The sequence below is a fragment of the Hippopotamus amphibius genome, chromosome 6, assembly GCF_030028045.1.
Source record: "Hippopotamus amphibius kiboko isolate mHipAmp2 chromosome 6, mHipAmp2.hap2, whole genome shotgun sequence".
Lineage (NCBI taxonomy): Eukaryota > Metazoa > Chordata > Mammalia > Artiodactyla > Hippopotamidae > Hippopotamus > Hippopotamus amphibius.
Window position 1 is genome coordinate 160,502,728 of NC_080191.1, and position 23,361 is coordinate 160,526,088.

At 37.8% G+C, this 23,361-nt stretch overlaps 1 protein-coding gene and 1 pseudogene across 3 annotated transcripts in view; both read left to right on the plus strand.

Annotated features, from left to right (window-relative positions):
- Positions 1-3,868: 3,868 nt before the first annotated feature.
- Positions 3,869-23,361, plus strand: part of MAP3K13 (mitogen-activated protein kinase kinase kinase 13) — a 171,391-nt gene continuing 151,898 nt past the window's right edge. For all 3 annotated transcript variants that reach the window (XM_057738620.1, XM_057738623.1, XM_057738624.1), the window contains exons 1-2: positions 3,869-3,894; positions 5,723-5,849. The gene's annotated coding sequence lies outside the window, so the exon portion shown is untranslated. The remainder of the gene's footprint in view (positions 3,895-5,722; positions 5,850-23,361) is intronic.
- Positions 12,812-16,874, plus strand: LOC130855276 (ras-related protein Rab-40B-like; annotated as a pseudogene).

Here is a 23,361-nt window from a genome sequence, read left to right on the forward strand (position 1 = left end):
AAGAGGATAAAAGTTATAGAGTGCCCAGTCCATAAATTAACATATATTCTTCTCTCTTCTAGCCTGAGAATCACCCTGGAATTACTGAATGTGTGTCCATCCCCTCTGAGCGCGTGCACTGTGTAAACATGTGAAGATGAGCTGCTACGGCCATTTGCCACCTTGAGGGAAGCCGACCGTAAGCGGAAGCAAATGCTACTGAAGGCAGGGCAAAGAGGCAAAGAAACAAGGGTCCTGGATGATATGATTGAGTTGCTGGAGCAACCAACCCCAATGCCTGTCATAACAGTGCACTCAGAGACGTCAATACACCCCCTGTTGTTTAAGCCAGTATACGTTGTGTTTTGTGGAAGAGGCCAAGATATGCTGCCAAGTCCCCCTCGAAGGAGGACTTGCTGTGAAGCTCTGGAAATGTGGGCAGCATGCAGCCCCCAGCTGTCAGCTTCTTCAGGGTCTGCCTCAGCTGCAGAGAGCCACCTCGCTTGAGATTACACCCTTTCTGGGGCAGACTGCATCCATGATAAAGGGATGGCCATTTCAGCCTGACACAAGATACTTTGATGGTTATACCCAGGTGGGCTGAAGATTCCTTGGACTTGAATACCAGTTCAACTTCCTTCTTTGGCCAAGCCTGCTTTCGTCCATTCCTAATACAAATCTTTCTCCCCATCTCCACATCAGTGTCTACTTCCGCAAAACCCAGTCTGTGACAAGTTTCCTGTAACATCAGGCAAAAGCAACCTAATTGAAATTCAGTGGGGTAGTTTCAACTTGGTCATGTCTACGTGAAGGGAAATGCACTCATGGTCTATCTTATTTTTAACTTTGTACTGTGGAAATTTTCAAGAATACACACAAAAAAATAGAAAGAATATAATGAAACCCAAGATACCCACCTTCAACAATATCAATATATAACCAATCTTTATCATCTGAACCCTCACATATTGTTTTAAAATAAGTCTCAGGCATTATATTATTTCATCCATAAATACCAGAGTGCAGTGATGTTTGTTTTGAGATGTGAAGCAATGCCTTTTTCTCCATTCTCTTCCCAACTCAACACCTATCTATTGTTTCATCTTTTCTTCCTCTTCCCACTGCCACCACTTTAAGAAGAGGAAGTATTTTTATAGAAGAAAGGGGCAGTAGTAGTGGAGAGTAATAGTAAGGGATAGAAGGGTCCAGAAGTAGTCCTGGACTCCATTCTTTCTTTCATTCATTCAACAAACATTTTAGACCTGTTCTCGCCCGGAGTCTTGGATACTCAATTTTTACCAGTATCGATGGTTGGTCAGATAAGTGGTATAATAAAGGCTTTGGTTACAGAAGCTAACAAGAAAGAAAGAAAGAGAGAAAGGAAGAGAAAGTGAAAGGGGTGAGTGAGAGAGGGAAAGAAAAGCAAAGCGAATAAGCTATCTAGTGGTCACAGTGGAAGATACGTATTTTTCCTACTAGACAGAATAAGATAAGGTTTACTCCAGGTAGGCCCTTGAAGAGGAAATTAAGGCTAAGAGGTGAAGTGACTTAAGGTTAAATGGCTAGTTAATAGCAGAGCTAGGTACAGAACCAAAAAAAACTGACTCTAAGGCCTGTGTAAACTGTGATCGTCTGACTCAAAAATGTGGCTTGGGAGCTCCGTGGCAGTCTAGTTGTTAGGATTTGGCACTTTCACTGCTGTGGCCCAGCTTCAATCCCTGGTCGGGAAACTGAGATCCCACAAGCCGTGTGGCATGATATGTGTGTGTGTGTGTGTGTGTGTGTGTGTGTGTGTGTGTGTGTGTGTGTACATATGGTTCAAATGATTTAAAACGATTAGAACATATTTTATACTTATTTTTATCAAGTTACGGTATGTTGGCGGCAAAGGAGAAAAAGGTTGGTTGGATGAGTGGCTCTAGATGGACCTCTGATAACATTAACACGGAATTATTTTTTCATTAAAAGGTCTGCCTCCCTTACCAGATAGAAAGCTCCTCAAAGGCAGCAGGTTACTGTATTCATCTCTGTATCCCTAATGCTTGGCCTGGTGTCTCTCCTGAATGAATGAATAAATGAATAGAATTATGAGGCTTAGACTTCAGAACTGACTGCCACTGTCTAATTTTGTCTTGCAGTAAATTATTTAGTTCCAACGGTCCATAGAGTCATTAAAAGTATCATTGACCTTTTTTTAATAATAGAGTTGGAAGAAACCTTACATTTCATCTATCCCAAGTATATTATTCTATGGGTCTATGGGATTACCTGGTTATTTGGAACACAGACTCATAACCAAAATTTCAATAATAATACCTATGATAGCTTTGTCATAGTCCTAAAACAGAGTTGGAATATTTAAGAGAAATTGCTTCCAATAGAGAAGTCTAAAAAAAGTTGTGCCATGTTATTGGCAGTGTATTCAGAGTATTCGTGTTTACCCTAGGGAACTGCTTCAATCTATTACTTATTCCTGTCCAGCCAGTTAAAACTGAAGGTAGAGCTCACAGAGGTTGATACTTGACTCCTCATTTCTGAATAAATATAAGAAGTTTGCCAGGGGAGAGGGGGCTACAGTGTTTGAAATGAACCCAGCAGTGGCCAGACTAGAACATTCAAATGATCATTAGAGTCCTGTGGCCACTGCTGGGTTCCATTGCTCTCCTCTCTCTTGGACTGAGATTTTCCTAGCCCTTTTCACTTGCAAGTGAAGTCTTGCGAGTGAAGTCTTGCAAGTGAATCTGCTTTTACCTTTTTAACCCTTGAGGCATATTTTGGAAATGTAGGAAGGTAGTGAGCATTTTTAGACTTCACTTCTGGTTCTAAGCCCTGCCACTAATTGTGTGACTTCTGGTCAGTTGCTTCTTTGGATCCAATTTTCCTTCTTTGTTACATCAAGAGGTTGACTAAATAATAAAATTATCCCTAAAGTTCTTTTCAGTTCTAACATTCTGCGAATTTTTTGTTCTAAACATAAGTCGTCAGCTCAGGTTGTCCCACCTGTTTTTTTTCCTGGGTTGACTTTCTTCCTCCCATAATAACTTATCGAGCATCTCCACCTTTTTGAGGTCAGGGTTTGGGTTTTATTCATCTTTCCCCCAGTAACTAGCACAACAACTAAGCATGTGATTTCAAGTAGCGTTGAAATTGATTCTCATAGAAAATCCCATCTTTGTCTGGAGGAGCTCACAATTCAGAAGGGAAAGTACCAGGCATCATTAATTAATCACTTAATTAAAAGCTAACGTTAACAGGAAAACCGGTTCCAACCTCCTTTACCCACTGTATGTTCCAACTGTAACAGTTAACACCCATTGAACGCTCTTACTGTGCCAGCGCTTTCCATCTATTATCTCAGGTAATACACACACACCAGCTTTATGTTCCATGTACTATCTGTTTCACGCTTGAGGGAAAGGCACCGAGAGGTTAAGTCACTTGCCTAGGTAATACCGTTACAAGTGGGAGGCAGCGTCACTCGAGCAAGACTGAGAAAACCTTGTGATTCTCTGAGGGGCCTGACGAGTCTGTAGAACAGCGATGAGCTCAAGGTACAGAACGAGCAGAAAGAAGTGAGCGTAGACGAGAAGGCTGCAGAAGCCGGCAAAGAAGTTTGAAAAACAAAAACATGCACTTCTCTCGGCTGGACTACACAGCCGGAGCTCAGGAAAGCAAGCGGAAAAAAACGGGCTAACCCAGTCTTCGGAAGTGTCTGGGCCCCCCAGGAGCCGAGGACCAGGCCGGAAGTGACGTCAACTAGCGGCGTTGGGCGCTTAGCGGGACTGCAGGGCCCGGAGGAGTTCGGGCAGGACTCGACGCCCGGAAGTTACGCCCTGGAGGCGGTACCTGGTTATGGAGGGCGTCGCGATGGGCGGGGCGGGGCGTCCGCGGTCACCGTGGAACCTTGTATCCCAGGTAGGTAACCTGCGGGCCAAACTTGGACCGGTCAAGGGTGGAAGTTGGGGTTAGCGGCTCAGTTTGCTCCAAGCTGCAGGTTCGGACGGGGAAACGTGGATCTCGCTTGAGGTGGGGGCTGGAGGAAAGGCTTCTTGGCGTGCGACTCCCTGGAGAGATAGGTATACGTGGAAATTTGGGAACGGGGTCGTGAGGGCCGAGATCGTTGAGGAAATACAGACACGCTGAGTCTTCTAGGAATAGGTCATGGCTGGGGGCAGGGTCACAGGCTCGTAAGTATTGGCGCTCGGGGGTGAAGAGATGGAGCCTGGGCACTGAGATGAGCTGACCTAGAGTTCATTTCCCACCTGCTCCGTCCCCCATCCTGTTCTGCTGGTAGGGGACAGCGGCATGGTCTTTTCATCTATTAATCCAGAACAGTGACTTGCCACTATTAGGCATCTTTAGATGCTGTCAAATGAATTAATGAACACAGGAAAGCAATTCTGGCTCAGCTGGGGGAACTTCTGAACTTTGGTGTTCTTACTTCTGAAAGTAGAAGTGATGCCCGCTTTAGTTTGCTAACCAGTGGTTTTGAGGATGTCAGTGCAGTAGAGATTTGGGATGGGGTTGTTATTGTTTTGTGATTATTGACGTTTAGAAATGTGTCAATATTTTTCTCTGGGGTGGGTAGAGAGGAAAGGCGATCAAGTTCGCTTTTTTCAGGTACCTTTACTTTTCTGGGAATAACTTCCAGGTGAATGATACCGGGCAGGAGTTGGTCATCAAATGATAAGCTGCAGTTGTAGCACTGAGCTTCTAATTAATGTTCTAAGTGCTTTCTTTTTTTCAGTAATATGAACTTGCTTTTCTTTTTCGTAAAGTTTTCTTTCTTAAATTGAGGTACTTTTTACATTTGAGATGTAAATGAGAAGTATTTCATAACAAAGATGAAAATAGTAATCTATAAAAAATCCAGTCAGAGGTTTCGCGTGGTGGGTACACATAAAGATTAACTCCTTCCAAACAGTTGTAGGAGGCTTCCAAAACCCTTGTTTTAATTTAATCCCTGAGGATTAAATTGTTTGCTTTGTAAAGTATTTGTTTAGGTGTCTTGAATGGGATAAAGAGTGGGCATAGACCTAAAGAACAAGTAGTGTAACTAGATTCTTTTTGGTTGTCAAATAGGAAAAAAGTGCAGATGACACCTCAGGCTGTGTAGTGAGATCTGGGTATGAATGAGATCTAGATGCAGTGATTGATCTAGATCTAGGGAAGTGACTGTGTATATGGGTTTCATGCTATCAAATGAGATAGTAGCTCCTAAGTGGTTCTAGAATGTTATTATTAGATTGGATATACTGGAGTAGGAAAACCTGAATTTATGGCTTTTTGTTTGTTTTTTACAAAGAAGAAAATAATAAGCATTATTAGATTTAACAATCTAAGATGTTCTTAAAAATAGGTTGGAAAAAGCTAAAACTAGACTTGTGAATATCTTTTTGAAGTCATCTAATTTTTAAAAGTTTGCCTGCCTTTAAACCTTGTTTTCCCAACTTTCAGAAATTGTTGGTATCCAAATCATCGCCACCTTTGTGTGCTCTTATTATGGTGCCACTTTTAGGATACATATAAATTTGGTACAAAGTAATGTTTTGAGATCCTCTAGATTTATGTTAATGTCATAAAGTCTAATTTTGCTGCCTCAATGTGCTGTTCGATATCATGTCCACTAATTTTGCACATCTAAATGCCTATATTCATAATAATTATTATAACTGTTATTCATAATAAATTGGTATCCAAGTGGTAACTTAGGTATGTGCATTGACATTCTTGAGGTTTTCAGTTTTGCAGAACTCTGATATCTGTGGGTGCTAACATGGACTTCATTTAAAGAAATCCACGGACCATTAATGGACAAAAACATGAATCAGTTTGTGTTTTGGCATTCAAATCCTAGTACTTTGGGAAAGGTAAGTTGTTAACTATTTTATGTTAGGTGAGAAATAGCCCTGGATTGGTTTAGAAAATTGTGGGATTGTGGTTGAAATATATAGGCTGAATCTCTTTAAATTATGTTTTAATCTGGACCTTCCAAAGAGGTTTGAGCTTTGTTCAGTATATATGAGGCAATTGTTACTATTTCTCTGTAAAACTGATCAGAAATTAAGGAGATTGACTAGTTATGTTATTCCTGGAAGATTATTGCTCTATTTTCTTTGGGGGTGAAGGGGAGATCTCCTTTCAACATTTTAGAGCCTGGTGGAATATATCAACCCTGTAGCTTCAAACAGTCATTTAAATCATCTCACATCCAAGTTCGGCTCTGTAACAGTAGGTGTCCCAAATCTAGCCAATTTTATTCCTTAGGTTAAAGCAAGAAAAGGGCCCCCTAAATCTCTTTTTTTTTTTTTAACTCCTGGATTATTATGCTATTTTGTTTTTTCTTTTTTCTTCTTTGTTCTTTTAAAAAATATCTTAGATGATTCATTCTCCAGGCCTTTTGACTTTCTGACCCAGGGATAAAGGTTCTCTTTTTTTTTTTCTAGTTTATCTTTCCTAGCTGAGGAGTTTTTAATTTTCAAAACTTTTAACTTCCAACTTTGCAATAATATTAGGCACCTTTTAATTACTAATTATTAAACTTGTAGTTTTTCCTGGTCTCCTCTGTAGATAAACTGGCTTCTTGTTTAGAATTTGTTCACTTCTAAAAATAGACTACCTCTTGGAATTCATCTTGCAGATATATTTGCACTTGCACACAAAAGTTTGTATATAAAGATATTCATCACCATATTATTTGAAATTTAAAAACAACAACAACAACTAGAAATAACCTAAACATCCCTCAGCAGAGGTCTGGTTAAGTAAATGCCTTCATATAATGTAGTATTTGCTACTCTAAGCATGAATCCATAGGTGGAGATATGGAAAAATCTGTAAGATACATTGTTAACTGAGAAAAACAATATAGGACTGTATGTATAGCATGTTTTCATTTGTGTTTTTAAAATCATATATTTCTATATATACTTGTAAAATTTCTTCAAATCTGTGTAAGGAACTGTTGACAGGTAACCCCAGGGAATGAGACCAGAAGTCTATAGTAGGAAGAAGGCATATTTTTTCTGTATTCTCTTTCTGGTGGATTGGTTTTTATTTATTTATTTATTTATTTATTTATTTATTTATTTTACCATGAACATATTGTTATTTTTATAATACTAAGAAACAAACAGCAAGGCTTTAGGCTATTTATGGGAGCCCACTATTATTCCTTATGACTTTTGTCCTTATGATTATTTGCACTGTTTGGAAGGAATGGAGTTGCACAAGTGAGTTAAGTTTATTTCAGAGCTGCCTGAGAGGTTTGGGGATATTTTAACAGATTTTTAACCTTGACATTATATGATTATTCATAGTAAGATTTCGTGAATACCTTAGGTGCATAGTGTTGCTGAATTCAGTGCTCATACTCAATTCATACCACTGGCTGACCCCCCCCCCCCCCCCGCCCAGGTGATACGGATGTTGTTACTTTTGTTTGCAAGCTGTGTTTGTGTTGCATTGGCATGGTTCTGAGCCTCTCCTTATTACTGAATGTGGTGGACTTTGATTTGAATTACTATTTAGAGACTCTACTCTTCAAACAAATCTTACTGTTATTATTTCACTTTGTTCTTGATGTCTGGAACTGGCTTCAGGCATTTCAAAAAAAAATGGCTTGTTCTGTTATATTAATCAGGAAACCGGAAAGACCATTTAGATATATTTGGATCATCTCATTCTGTATTGAGAATAGTACTTTAAATTGGCTGATTATCTGCCTTGGAACTCAGAAAAAATTTCCGGTGACTTTTAGTTCTCTAGCCATCTTTATCTCTCCACACTTTCGTTGGGGGAAATTTGGAGTAAGAGTAGTGGGTCAGTAAAATGAGTTATACAAGAAATTTAAAGATGTAATAGTCTTCATTTTGTTAGTGGAAGGATTTTATTTGAAACTTGCTTAAGAATAGGCTATGTAAGATACGTACTTATATGATTACCACTATCATATGAAATACATGATTGTGTATGTTGTTAAAAGCAAAATGAAGGCTGCTAATCTAGGGGCTGAGTCATGATTAATGGACTAGAACAGGTTATGGTATGCCAGGTGAATTAAATCACACCTTGGCAGACTATTTTGCATATAATCATTTCTATTAAATGATGCTTTGCTTCTTGAGATCCGTGGGACCAATCGCTGCTGGCCACAAGGGGGAAATCATGGGGCAGAATGCCTAGAGTGGGAGTCCTTATTTTTGCTAGGAGAATGGATAGCAGTGGGTTGGATCCAAGGGTAGACCGTGTTTTCCTGAGTCAAGATGAATATGGTAAAGGTGACTTATAGAAAGAAAGGAGATGAACATAAGTTATATGTAGAGAACATAGAATTGAGATGTGTGTGTGTATGTATGTATATGCACATAGATATATGATACATTATATATCAAAAAATGTGTATATTATTTCACATATGTATTTTTTTCATATATATTTTATGTGAAAACCACAAATTTCACATAGGAAGACATCCAGTTAATGCAAGAGAAAGAAAAAGAATTTTCAAGCCTCAGAGCTGGGTCTGTTATGGGGTAATTTGTAATTGTGAGAACAGCTTGAAGAATTTTGGAAGTTTTAAGATCATTCACAGGGTCCAGGTGATGTGAAGGTAGACAAAAGCCTGAGAATGAGAAAGTTAAAATCTAGTAACATGCAAGATTATGGTTAAGGATATCTTTAAAGATTCTGTTTTGTAGCATTGTTTTGTGTGGGGGAGAAAGAAGGAAGAACTGAAAAGTGTGTTGCTTTTGAATTCAATTTGAATTAAACTAGGTCCATAAGCTTTTCCTAGCATTCCAATTGTGTATGACCAAGATGGATTAACTAGACCCATTAACTACAAAACAATCATCTTTTGTATATTAATTATTAGATAAACCTTGAAGAACAAGAGAATTGTTTTTAATCAATTTTGTGATTATATAAAAGGACAACTGTGATGATCTAGGTTGAGGGCACTGGGACTATTTTGTTCAGAAAATAGAAGACTTTGGAAGAGTTGGAGAAACTCCATAGGAAGTACGTTTGTTCTCTGTTGTCACCAAAATTAGTTCTAAATGAGAGAAGCTATAGACAGAACTAGTCAACAGTGGAGCAGGTTGTGTCGAGGCAGTGAACTCCAAGTTATTAGGGCCGCTTAAGCAGAGATCAAACGTCGGGAATGTTGTAGAGGGTATTTCTCATTGTATGGGAGATTGTACCAGATTATTATTGAGGTATCTTTTAAATCTGAAAAAAATTCATAGTGCAGTAAAGTGGTTTAATATAGTATGTGTATACAATCTGTCATCCCTGTATTTAAATACTGAGAGCTAACTTATCTACTGGTCATTTATTCACCAACTTCAGGTTACTCATAACTGAGAAATAAAATTACCTGAGCTCCCAAATTAGAAGACACAAAAGCTATATGCTTTTTCTGAGGTCCTCATTCAGTTTATTTACATTTAGACACAGTTGTAACATGCTTAATTAACTGGTATCTAACTCCACAGTGTATTAGAAGCAACTAATTCTGAATGGGCCAAGTGCTCCTATAGACTCAGGCACATTGACAAGTGTGGACAAGAAGAGAGAAAGCCGAACAAGTAATTTTAAAATTGTAGCAACCCGGGCTCTTTTACTTAGATGAGAACACCTCTGTGCTCATGGATATTCAAAATGATAACCCTGACTGAACTTAAATAATTTATGTTCAGTATTTTCTATTTAAGAATTCCCAAATTTTAGAAAGATTTCTTCAGTGTGTTTAATAACAAAAGACATATTTTGGCATTTGGAGAAGGTACATTCACTGTACAGTGGAAGGAACAAGGACTCTAGAGCAATAAACACAGATTTGAATCTGGGCTCCAATATCTACTAGCTGTTCTATTAATTAAATTTTTTATTCATCCTAAGCCTCAATCTCTTCATCTATAAAATAGGAATTTACTGAAGAGTAAATGTATGTAAAAGATTTGCCTATATTAGGTGTTAAGTAAATAATAGTTATTATTAATTCATTATTACCATAAAGCCAACTCTACCTTGAATTTTTTTCTCTTCAAATAGAGGAAGTACAAACTTATCTAATAATTTTATTATAAGTTAATATATATTAATGGTAATAATGGTGAGGACATGCTTAAAAAACCTTTTTTAAAAATTGTGTAAGTAATCCATGTCCACTGTACAAAAAAATAGAATTTAGGAAAAAAAATATGTGTATATCCCCCCAAAAGGAGGAGTCATCTATAATCCCCTACCACTGTTAATGTTTAAGTGGCATGCTTTATTTTTAAACTGCTTGACGTTCCTATAGGATGTCACTTCTGAGTAGTGATGTCTGAAACTGATTCAACATGACTACTGATGGGAAACTTAAATTAGTTGCTACACTTTAGTGAGAATATGTAGTGAAAGATTGTGACATGGCACAATGCTGAGTTAAAGAAAGCCCTAATTCTGGAAAATTTTGTGTAATGAAAGCAGTTTTGTAGAGTAGTGGGTGTAGGTTGGTGCTGTACAGCTGGAGGGCCTGAGTTTGAATCCTGACTCCACTCTTTACTAGCTAGGTAAACTACCTGAAATGTCTTCACTTCGCTGTACCTCCAGTTTCTTCATGTGTGAATTGGGGATAATAGTAATAGTAATTCCTGGGAGTTTTTTGAGGACTGAATGAATTAATCTATCTAAAGTGCTTGGAGTAGTGCCTGGCACAAAGTATAGACTCAGTAAATATAAATTGCTATTATTATTATTAATTTTTAAAAACTTATTTTTTTTCACAGAAAAAAAGCAGATGTACTGGAGCAGATAAAATAAAAGAAACAAGTTAGAATGAGTACAGGAGTAGTCAGTGAGATTTACTATATGTTTTTCATTTGAACTTGCAAAGTGGTCTGAATTTTTTCATTCTAAGGCTTTGTTAATTTTTCTCCCTGTTTAAATATTTTCAAACCGTGATAGTCTTAATTTAGCTTCTTTCTCTACCCCACAAAATCAGGTTCATTTATGCTGTCTCATCAAACAAATATTTTGGCCATGCTTTCAAAAATTAAAAGCCCTTTAAGACAATCAAATGTCGTGAATAGCAAGCAGTGAAAGAAATTCAGGAAATTATCCTTAAATCAGTTTATTTGACTACAGCCCATGGTGGTTCTGTGAGAACTTTAAATTCAGTTGCAATTTGAAGTGAAGAATATTAATCAAAGTGATAAACCAATAAACATATTTAGCCATTCTGTACACTGTATCTTTTTAAAATCTCTTTCTTTCCTTTTCTTTTTTCTTTTTGTTTTCTTCTTTTGCTCTTTCAGCATAGAATCTAGCAATCTGATGGATTACTGGTCAAAGAGCTATAGCTTTTCAAAACCCTTAAAAACTTTTATTAGACTTGCTAGTAGCATTTTTTGTGTGTTTTGTTTTAAGGCATCAAGTGTAAGTTTTTGAAGACCCTAGGGCCTACCATGATTATTTTTTCAAGATTTGAGTTTGAATAACTTCATCAAGACTTAGATCCTCTTCAAAAGCCTCAAGTCTCATCTGTATTAAAGCTCTCCTTTGAACCCTCTCGCAAAAATAAAAGCTTAATGGGACTAAAATCCATTAATACATTACATTTCATATCCTTTTCTCTGATTTTAATTTCCGTGGCCTTTAGGGTCTTTCACATTGCTTATGTTCCTTTAGACTACAACCAAGTAATCAGTGCTTTCCAACAGAATGTATGTCCTGTGGCCATAAGTTTTCATTGGTAGAGGAGGGTAAACTTGGCATGATAAATTTAGAATCAGGTCTTTGGTTGTATCCTATAAAAACTTGAGTCAACACTAAGAAAAGGAGGATGAAGTGATAAAAACATTTGAGGTAAGATTATGCTCTCAGAGGCTACGTGGTTTAGAGAAAAGAATCCTCAGCCTAAAAGTTAATGGTTCTTATTCTCTAAGCTCTTGGACCTGGGAAGGTAGGTGATTTAAGTGCAGTAAAAGCATGTACCTGTCTAGGTTGGATTCATGGTAACAAGGCTATGTTAATTTTTCTTTTCTTTGAGTACATAGCATACTCCAGTGGGCTAATTCTAAGACGGAGGAGACCATAAATTTCCCTAAGATTATGTTAGCATTGATAATGCTCTAGAGCAGTTATGTGGTATAACATATACCTGGTTTGCAAAAGTTGTTTACTAAGTTGTGATCAGCATTTTTTTTAATGAAAGTACATAAAACAGAAAATTTTACAATTCATCCCAAATGGTAAGAGTAAATGTTGTTTTAGTCATATATATATATGGATATATATATATGACTAAAACAACGCATACATATATTCATATATATATGAATATACATATACATATATTCATATGTATATGAATGGATGTGTTTGTATTTGTGTATTTGGTCATTAAATAAAACTAATTTTTCTCTATGAGTTGCAGTCACTGATCTAGGAGTATCATTTCAGTACTAAAGCCTTTCTACCGTTTGGTTTCTAAGACAACTTAGTGTTTCTTTTCACTTTATAGTACTACTTGTGACAAAGGAATGAACAGTTAATATCAGTTTGACTTTTGGTCTAATTAATGAGCTATTCTTTATTTCATAGCACACAGAAAATCTATAGGCCCTATGGATATTTTATTTAATATTCTAATACCATCTACTCTCACACCCAGATCATTATAGCATTTAAGGTTGGTTTGACCTCATACTAGTAAGAAAGATTGTATTAAATGTTTTCCCTTTAAATTTCTTTTTTACTTTTATCTTTCTGGCCTAATGAAAAACAAAAAACTCTGCTTAGTTTAGCATTGTTTGAGAACTCAGTGGAGATATGTTCCAGAAAATATAGTTAGAATGACTGGAGTTTGATGGTCTCTAGAAGAGAAAATGTCAATTTATCTTTCCCTGAGTACCTAAATTTATCTTTAATAATTTAAGATAAATAAGCCACTGGCATTAACTTATTCAACTGTTTCCCTAAAAACAGGTATCTGCTGTTTTGGTGATAGAATTAGTTAGGAATTGGTGACTTATGGTATCTGTGAACAATAGGTAATGGCTTCTTCTTCCAAGGTTTGTACATTACAATTCATTGGTGAAGAACTAATTCTTTAGTGCTTTACTAAGTTGTAACCAGCATTTTTTTTTAATGAAAGTACATAGAACAGAAAATTTCACAATGCATCCCACATGGTAAGAATAAATATTGTTTTAGTTCTCTCTCATCTCCTAACAGTCAGCTCCAGCCACTATGGTCTTCTAGCTGATCCTCAGAAAGCAAAGCTTTCTTCTACTTCAGGAACTTTGCTTCTCTGCCTGGAATGCTCTTGCCTTAGATATCTATATGGTTTAATCCCTCATCTTCAGATCCTTCAGGTCATGATATGTAAAATTGTAACCTCACCACCACCCTATGGCATCCCTATTCCCATTCTCTGCTTTACTTTTTCTCCATGGTACTTATCTTTGACTGACATCCTGTTCACCAGTGTTTTCGTCAGCACCTAGCAAAGTGCCTGACACATGGTAGGTGCTTAGAACATATTTATTAAGTGAATGAATTTAACTTGTATTCACAGAGGTGCACATTTAGGACAATGAGTCCTATAAACTGAATTATGGGGACCTAATATTTTTAAATGACTTTAAAAGATCAGTTAATTAAATTTATTTATAGCTTGCTTTGTTCTAAATATTTGAAGTAGCTTCTAAAAATGCATATAGGACATGGGATGAAGACATATAAAGAGAACAAAACAAAGTGAATGTAATAGTAACATTAAACTGAGTAAAGTTAATGTATAGAAGATTCTCCATAGTGACTAAAGGCAGATTGTAAATTTGACTTGTTAAAGAGTTAGCTTGCTCAGAAATGATAATAGGACTTGAATCATGAAATTTGTCCTGTGGCACAGGTCACAGACATTTGAGTCTTAACGTAGGAACCCAGAAAACCTATTTGGTTTAACTGTAAGAACTTGTGAGATTACTCTTATGCAAATAACTTGCTTTTTGTATTGGGAAATTTCCTATTGGTGTAAAATGTACACAGTCTATCCATAATAAAGCTTCTGCTGTGTCTGAGTCATAGCTGTCAGCCCCTGCTTCCGTTGTGTTCAGGACATTTCCAACGTTGATTCAAACTTAGTAATTGGGTATTTTCGAAAGTTTGCTGTCAAAGATACGAACGAGGACATCAATTACTCTATTTCTCCTACTCATGAGGTAGTATGATATTTTAGTGGTAGTGGCTTTCTTTTAAGATAGATACTTGGAGGCTTAGAAATAAGTTTTTCGTTTTGCGATCTATGCATTTATCAAGTTATTGTGTTGTGTACCTTAAATGTAATGTAAGGTTATATGTCAATTATATGTCATGTAAGGTTATATGTCAATTATATGTCCATAAAAGTAGGGAAGAAAAGAAGTTTTTGTACAATCTTGACGTTTTTATACAACCGCTGAATTGGGGTGGAGGATTGGGAGTTAAGTAAGTGAATTAGACGTCAAGAAATCTTTCACTGACCAGCGCTCGGGGGACCGCGGAGCCCGCGCGGCGCTGGGCTGTCTGGCCGCCGCCTCTGAGCTGTCCCACGGGCAGGACATGGGCGCGGGTGCTGGCGCGGCACGATGAGCACGGGAGGCAGCCCGGTCCGCGCCTACGACTTCCTGCTCACGTTCCTGCTGGTGGGCGACAGCGACGTGGGCAAGGGCGAGATCCTGGCGAGCCTGCAGGACGGTGCGGCCGAGTCCCCATACGGCCATCCCGCGGCTTGTAGGATCTTAGTTCCCTGACCAGGCATTGAACCCACGCCCTTGACAGTGAAAGTGAAATCATGCACCTCAGATTGAGACTTGAACCCACAGGCCAGGACACGAACCCAGCCTAAACCCAGATTGGGACTCAAACCCACATGGCCAGGACTTGAACCCAGCCAAAATCTTTATTGGGACTTGAACCCACGTGGCCGGGACTCGAACCCGGCCAAAACCCATGGTCTTCCAACGGAGATCACACACCTGGTTTCAGGACTTAATGAAGCTCAGGTTATTGATATCTCATTGCAGAAAGAATTCAGTGAGAGACAAAATGATAGGCATCGACTATAAGACCACCACCATCCTGCTGGACGGTCGGCGGGTGAAGCTGCAGCTCTGGGACACGTTGGGTCGGGAAGATTTTGTACCATATTCCCCTCCTACTCTCGGGGCGCCCAGGGTGTGATCTTGGTCTACGACATCGCAAACCGCTGGTCCTTTGATGGCATCGACCCGTGGATTAAGGAGATCAATGAGCATGCCCCGGGGGTCCCTAAAATCCTGGTGGGGAACCGCCTGCACCTGGCCTTCAAGCGGCAGATCCCCACGGAGCAAGCCCAGGCCTACGCGGAGCGCCTGGGTGTGACATTCTTTGAGGTCAGTCCGCTGTGCAATTTCAACATCACTGAGTCCTTCATGGAGCTGGCCAGGATCGTGCTGCTGCGGCATGGGATGGACCAGCTCTGGAGGCCAAGCAAGGTACTGAGCTTGCAGGACCTGTGCTGCCAGGCCAGTGGTATCCTGCACGCCGGTGCACCTGGTGGACAGGCTGCCGCTGCCCACAGCCCTCAGGAGCCACCTCAAGTCCTTCTCGATGGCCAGTGGCCTGAATGCCAGGATGATGCATGGCCGCCCCTGCTCCCTCGCCACCAGCTCCGGCCACAAGAGGACCAGCCTCCGAAAAGCAAGGCCCACCCACCTCCCACAGAGCCCCCCCAAACGCTGCACCAGAAACAGCTGCAAAGTCTCCTGAGGAGGGTGCGAGGCAGAGGAGCGGCACAGGTGGGAGGCGGGAGGCCGCTCTGGACCCAGACGCCCGCCAATGTCACGGTGACCACGTGGCCCTGAGCAATGATGCCGTGGCTTACCTGACATTTCTGCGTGGACGGGCATGGGGCTTTTGTTTCAGATGTGTGTTTATAAAGGGAAGATCTTCTCTCAATAACATGGAATTTTGAATGTTGCTTAGATCATGATTGCAGTGCAACTTTTTTCTCAAAATAACTGCTTTTAATAAGAATGATGACATGTGTGTTTTGAGCATAAATTCTAGAGACCAAAAAGCAGGGATGGAGAGAGAAATCAGAGTCTTCAACGTTAGGCAGAGCCTTTTTGTAAACCTCCTTTTTTTTATTTATTTATTTATTTTTTGATTATTTTTTTTTTTTTTTTGGGGGGTACACCAGGTTCAATCAACTGTTTTTATACACATATCCCCATCTTCCCTCCCTTCCTTGACGCCCCCCCCTCGAGTCCCCCCCACCCTCCCTGCCCCAGTCCTCTAAGGCATCTTCCATCCTTGAGTTAGGCTCCCTTTGTTATACAACAACTTCCCACTGACTATTTTACAGTTGGTTGTAAACCTCCTTTTTAATGTCGAAGCACTAATTTATAAAACGCCACAGATAAGTTAGAGATATGCACAACAGGTCTGTCCAGCTTGTGTATGAAACAGATTTGATCAAGTTTTTGCTACGTTATTTACTACGTTTTAGGATTATTAAGTGATTTATATGCATATTTTTCTGCAAATCTACACTTTTTTGTACACAATGTTCCACGAGTTATGAAGCTAAGGGAAGAAAATGCCAAAGATATCTCTTGTTATGGAGAACACACCGCAGCACAGTTACACCAGGTCCGGACGGGCAAGAAAATGTCAGAGTCTAACATTTCAGCTGAGTGAACACTGTTGTTTAAAACACTGTTTCTCGACAATAAAAAAGTATACTTGTTTCTTGGTAGAAAAAGAAAAAAAGAAATCTTTCACCAATATAGTCACCAAAATCAGAGCTACCTTGTGTATGTGTGAAGTTAAATGGGACATTATGCAGTAAGATATGTCTTTCTGTTCATGAGATGTACACTTTCCGAATTCTGTTTTGTCTTTTTTTTGTGATTTAAACAAATAAATGAAATGAATGAAAACAAAACTGAGAATTGTGGAGATACCTGCAGGCCAGAGATGAGGCTGGGGATGTGAGTGGGGGTGGACTGCAGACCTTCCAGTAAACTCCACAGTGCTTCATTAAACACAGCTGGCATTTTGAGACAAAAGAAGAGAATATTTAGCAGTGTTGCACTGGCAAAATGTGCTTTTATTTGACTTTTTCTTGTTTTTTAACCTTTCTCCTTTCTTTCTTTGACCTGGAGATAAACAGTACTCTTGGAAGTCAAATCTTTTCTGCCCCATTTTTCAGGTTGAAAGAAGGGAACTAAATGAACAGTAGACTTTTAGGGAAATAATGAAAACATGAGTTAAAAAAATCATTTATATTCCACATATTTCAAAGTCAGAATATGGGGAGACATAATAAGAACACCACAGAACCATTAAAGTGGGCAGTTCACATAAAAGGAAAATATTACCAAAAGCTTTATGTATAATATGTTGCTGATTAAATGATCATATTGGGTTATATTTAATCTATATTTAATCATTATTCTAACAGTGTATAAGTATACATGATTCTAATTTAAAATATACTAATCTTGCTTTACGTATTTTGTTTATTTGATGGAACTTCATGTTTTTAAAGAAATCAAGCATCTCTTCATTTTGGCATTTGATGAGTAATAGTAGAAAGCCTGAGAACAGACAGAACTATCACTGTAAAAGTAAAGCAAAGGTCTTCTAGCATGAGTGGTATAGAAGCAGAAAGAGCTTGTTTTCAGTAAAAGTGTTAAAGTGGCAGAAAGAAAATATCCCCCAACAACTTTGCTGACACAAATTTTACTACAGTGAGGACAAAAAAAAAAAACTGTCTAAACTTTTAACTTACTATTTCCCAAACTGTGTTACTCAGCATGGCTGATACAGCTAAAAGAGACTTTGTAAACCAAAAGGGTTCTATAATGACATAAGTTTGGAAAATGTCGCATTCTTTTTTGGAAATTTATAATGCAGATTAGCATTTTCCAAACCTATGTGTGGCCAGAACTCTTTTTGGCTCATAAAATCTTAAGAACCCTTGGAATAGGGTTTTAGAAAATGCTGTTCTAGACTGAAAAATTAAAATATATATTCATACATATATACATGTATGCTAATATATTCTATTGTAATATACACTCTTAAGTAAATAAATCCTGATTGTCAATGAGATTTTTATCTATCTTTAATGAATATAGAGGTTAGAATATTAAGATTATTCTGAAATTTGTACATAGGTATTAAATTAAATGTGTGGGCATTAAATAATGGTACAGCATTGACATAGATAATCACTTATCTTTTCCTGGACACATTCTCTTTACTCGGCCTCCAGTATATCACGTCCTTCAGGCTTTCCTCCTTCTTCTCTGACTATTCCTTCTAGTCCCCTCTGTTGATTTCTCCTCATTTTCTTGACCTCTCAACACTGGAGTGCCCTACAGCTCAATCCTAGGACTTTATCTCTTTTCTACCTAGACCCATTCCTCTTATCTACTGTTGCTGTTTTAATACCCTAATTACTAAAAAAATTTAATCTCTAGCTTGGATGTCTCCTCTGAACTCCAGACTTCTATATACATCTATCAACTTAACATTTCCATTTGTATGTCTAACATCCATCTCAAACTTAACATGTTCAAAATTGAACACCTAATCTTTCCTCCCATCAAACTTCTTTTTAGTTTTTTTACCTGGATAACATACAATTCCATCATTCCTACTTCTCAGCCTTGGAGTTATCCTTGACTCCTCTCTTTCTCTCATACCTATCACCTGATCCTTTAGAAAGTCCTGTTGACTCTACCCTAAACATGTAGGCAGAGTCCAGTCACCTCTGCCACTACTTCCTAACTTACCTTCTTTCTTCTACCCTTGCCCCTTTCAGTCTATTAACACAGCAGCCAAAGTGATCCTCTTAAATCAGAAGTAACATCAAGTCACTCTGCTGAAAACTCCAGTAGCTTCCTATCTTACTAATAAAAACTCTTTACTTCTTTGACCTGATCTGCTACTAGTGTCATCACCAGGTCACTTGTTTCAACCTTATCTCTGTTTTAGGGATTCTGCTGGTGCTGTTCCCTGTGCTTGGAATAATCTTCTGGAAACTAAGTGGTACTTTCCCTCACCTCCTTCAGGATTTGACTGAGAGGTCTCTTCCGCAGTGAAGTCTTCATTAGCTCCACCACCTGACTCCCTCCCAGCCACCGCACACACACTTCTTAATCCCTTTACTTGCTTTCTTTTTCTCCTTCTCACTGTATAATATTCCATGTATTTTCCTTGTTTATCTTATCTGTTTCTTTCTTCCAGCTCTAGCATGTAAGCTGCATGAAAGCAGAGTGATTTGCTTTGCCTTTTTTGTTCGCTGCTGTAACCCTAGTGCCTAGAACAGAGCCTGGCTCATAGAAGGTACTAAATAAATATTTGTTGAATTAATTAATCAGTTAATCATATATGGAATTGCTTGTGTCTTAATTAGTTGAATTAATATTGTTTAGTTGTCTTAATGTGGCTGAATATAAAATAATTAAAGGTTTTGTTTATACAGAAATCAAAGTAGTTTTGACATAATGGGGAAAATCCCATTTAAGCTGAGACTTTTTCAAAATGTCAGTATACATTTATACTCATTTGATTACTATTTATTAAACACTTGATATTTTCAGGTATGCTGTCAATGTGCAATTAAGAAATAGTGCTTTCAGCAGGTTAGAATTAAGTAAATTACTCTTGAATGGCTAAGGTAATTATAGTCAACATAGTGGTAGTATCGTTTTCTAAACTTGCCATAGTGTGTAAAAATAGGTGTATATAAAATGTTAACTAATTTAATTGGAGAAAATAAGAGCACACGTAAATAAAAAAGTCACTGAAGAAAGTGCAAGAAGAAAAGATTGACTTTCAGATTTTTTTTGTAACGCAACTATCCTTGTAACCATGTGGTGTTAGTACTGGCAGACCAAAATATAAGTAGCAAGATTGAAAACCCAAATTAGGTACCTCAGTATTGAGCATTATTCTGAGAGGAATATGTATTGCACATTCATATCTAGGGTGAAGACAAAAATGGAAACAAATACCAAGATAAAGATTTGTGAAGTCAAGTTGTTTAGAGATAGTTTAATAAGCATGAAATATTAAACTCATAACATTTCCTTAATACACATAATTTATGCCAAAATCAAAAATATTAATAAACAGAGCAAATAAACAAAGTGCTTTCTGGACATTGTTTTAGATTTAAAAAAAAACCACTTGTAGTTACATATAAAAATTAAATAAGAATCTCTTAAATCTAAAAAAGTTCATATTAAACTATGGGAGGAAACTTTTGTTTCTATTTAAGATGTAGAAAGTTGCAAGAGAACATTTCTCCCACTCGTAACGAGAGAAAGCCTGATAATTCTACAAAGCCATAGCTTCTCCGGTGAGCCCATGGGAGAGCTGAGTCCACAAGGTGGTCAGGTGAACTGAAATTCCAAAGACAAGCCCTGCTGAGCAGAGAGGACACTTGTTTTATCTTTGGCAGAGCATGGGAGGAAGCAGCAACCACCATAAAAGGGGATAAGAAGAAAACAGCTAAAATTTTAATGAATTCTTGAAGTTTGAATATGGAGCTAGAATAACAGTTTAGAATAACTGGGAGCCCCAGACACTGGGGAGTCTGCACTCACTTGAAGCTCTTTTCCGAGTTCCTTGTGTTAATTTCCTAGGGCTGCCATAACATGTGTTACAAACTTGAATGAATTAAAACACCAGCAATTCTATCACAGTTCTGGATGCTAGAAGTCCAAGATCAAGGAGTTGGCAGGGCCATGCTTTCTCTGAAGAATCTAGGGAAGAATCTGCTCCATGCCTTTCTCTTTTTTTAAAAGTTGGTATTGGATATTTTTGTTATTTTTAAAATTTTATTTTGTATTGGAGTATAGTTTATTTCCAAGCATTTCTCTAAACTTCTGGTATTTGCTGACAGTTCTTGGTGTTGCTTGCTTTGTGACAGCATAACTCTAATCTCTGCCTCCAGCTTCTCATGGCTGTCTTCGTTATGCATGTGTATCTGTCTCTCTGTTGCTCCTCCCCAGCATCTTAACTGTTTAAGTGTACAGTACTGTTACCTATATGCACACTGTGCAGCCCATCTCCAGAACTTTTCATTTGCAGAACTGAAACCCTATACCCACTGAACAACTCCTCTTTTCTTCTTCCCCCAGCCCCTGGCAACCACCATTCTACTTTGTTTCTAAGAGTTTCACTACTTTTCACTACTCTAGATACCTCACGTTTAAGTGGAGTCGTGCTGTATTTATCTTTTGGTGAATTCACTTTTTTCGCTAGTATGGTGTCCCCCGGATTTATCCATTTTGTAGCATATGACAGGGTTTCCTTCTTTCTAAGGCTGAATAATATTCCATTGTATGTATATACTACATTTTCTGTATCCATTTATCTATTAATGGACATTTAGCTTCCTTCCCCCTCTTAGCTAATGTGAATAATGCAATGAATATGGAAGTGCAAATATTTCTTCAAGATCCTGTTTTCTATTCTTTTGGCTATATACCCAGAAGTGGGACTGCTGGATCATGTGCTAGTTCTATATTTAATTTTTTGAGGCACTTCCATACGGTTTTCCAAAGTGGCTGCAACATTTTACATCATTCCCACCCAAGATATTTTCTAATTTCCCATGTGTTTTCTTCTTTGATGCGTTGGTTGTTCCTGATGTGTTGTTTAATTTCCACATATTTGTAAATTTTCCTATTTGTATTATTTCAGCTCCAGAACTTTATCTTTGTTGATGGTTTCATTTTGATCATGCATTATTTTCCTGATTTTCTTCAGTTGTGTGTGTTCTCTTGTAGCACCTTGAATATCTTTAAGATGATTATTTTCATTCTTTGTTAGGTAATTCATGAACCTCCATTTCTTTAGAGTCAGTTTCTGGAGATTTATTTTGTTCCTTTGATTGAGCCATGTTTCCCCATCTCTTCATATGCCTTGTTATTTTTTGCTGAGATTTGCACACTTGAAAAAAACTGTTACCTCTCCCAGTTCTATACACTGGCTTCATAAGGGGAAGACCTTTACCAATCAGTCCTAGTAAAGATTCTGGGAGCCTCTCAAACTTTGTATGAAGATGCATCTTCTCTCAGCTTGTGTGTATGTACCTTCCCAATTAGTTTCTTTTTCAGGAGTTTGTAATCTTTTGCTCCCTCTGGTGTTAATCTGTAGTATTGCAGGTTTCTTGGTGCTAGAACTAGCCTGTGCTCTTCCCTGTTCTCAGTGAAACTTAAGACAACTTCCTAGGAGTTGAGTCAGAAGGTGCTTTGAATTAACCTGTTTTGTGTCTCAAAATTATGTCTCTTTAGAGCTCAGTCGAGTGGAACTTTGATCTTGGGACTAGTACCTTGGGATTTTCTCCTATTTTAAAGTACGTTTCCTAGGGATATTCCTACTGCAAAGGGCAGTACGCTTTGTTTCCTCCTTCCTTTGAGAATGTTAGTCTTGCGACCCCATGTGTCTACTGTCAGCCCCAGAGACATCTTTGCTAATTTTCTTGGCAGTCCAGGGAGGTCTTCAAGCCCATTGAGATTCTCTGTAGTTATTGTTTAGATTCTCCTTTTCTTCTCATTGAGCTGCTTTGAAAGAATTTCTGTGCTTTTTGGTTGAAATTGAAAGAAAGGAGGGAAGAATGGGGAAGGGAGAAATTCAAACACTTTTTTTTTTAATGTGGTGGTCCTTTGTATTTGCTGAAATAATCTATTAAAATATTAATTGCATCACTGTTTTAAAAGGAAAAAAAAAGTTAATAGCCTAAAATTCTATTAAGAGGAAAATGGATGAATGAACTTTGTTGGCTTCTTCATTCATTGTAATAAAATTCATCAGTGCATTATAGAGCTGCTTGTGTCAGCATGGATCAATCTAAAAAAATGTTGAATAAAATAAGTTTCAAGAGGATCTTATATATTTTCATTAAAAATGAAAAATAGTACAATTGACCCTGAATAACACGGGAGCTAGGGACACCGACCCCCATGCAATCAAAAATCTGCATATAACTTTTGACTCCCCCAAAACTTAGCAGCTAATAGCCTTACCTATAACATAAAGTCAATTAACACATCTTATATGTATTATATGCTGTATTCTTACAATAAAGTAAGCTAAAAAAAAGAAAATGTTATTAAGGAATTCATAAGGAGGAGAAAATATAGGTACAGTACTGTACTGTATTTATCAATACCATAGTTTACATCATCTGTTTGCAAGATGAATCATCTGTCAGTACCTACATCAATATTATTTTATGTAACACGAAACAAAAAACATGGTAGATGTTATCCATATTACTAACACTAGACATCAAAAATGAAAAGATAACATGAAAAAGAAATTCATATTTATACAGATACAACA